Genomic DNA, 720 nt, shown 5'->3' with positions numbered 1-720 from the left:
CCTAACTTTTTTATTTTCTAATAACCATTACATTTCCAATTCCAGATTGCTATTATACTATAAACCAGCGGTTCCCAACCTGTGGTACGCGTACCCCTGGGGGTACGCGTCCACCAGCTCGGGGGTACGCGGCAGCCCGCACTGTAATGGCGACCGCGGCAGTCGGTGCCCAAGGGGTTAAAAATTGGATGCAGCAGAGGGCGCGAAAAGGAGCCCCCGGGCTGAGTGACAGCCAAAGGGGGACCAATAGGAGCAGAGGGCAGGTGTCAGCGGGGGGTGAGAGGTCCCGGAAGCGGTGGTGAGCGGGTCTGATCGGGAGACAGAGAGGAGGACGGAGAAGCGTGTGGGCTGACGCGTGAGGAGAGGAGGAAGTCAGAGAGCCAGCGCGTGCAGCCGTGGAGAGAGTGCCGGAGCCGGGGGAGAGACGGTGGAGGGGCAGGGAGTGAGGTGCCACTCCAGTGCCGCCCCGATTAGAGAGCGTATCCAGCAGCCGGCAGACCGGAGGGGCGACTGAGTGTGGCAACGCTGCGGCGCCCGCACTAGTGCACGCCCCGGCAGAAAAGGAGACGGAGCTTGGAGCGCAGGAGGCCGGCACCCAACAGCCAGCCATGCGGACATCAAAGCACAGAGTAGCGACGGGCAGGAGCCTGCAACTCGTTCCCGGCTACAGGTATTTGCGCTTCCTGCCACCCCAGGCAGACAGCAGATGCACCTACACAT

The sequence above is a fragment of the Crinia signifera genome, chromosome 3 (assembly GCF_055691185.1).
Source record: "Crinia signifera chromosome 3, ASM5569118v1, whole genome shotgun sequence".
Lineage (NCBI taxonomy): Eukaryota > Metazoa > Chordata > Amphibia > Anura > Myobatrachidae > Crinia > Crinia signifera.
The sequence above is the reverse complement of the archived record's forward strand: the minus strand, read 5'-3'. Positions refer to the sequence as shown.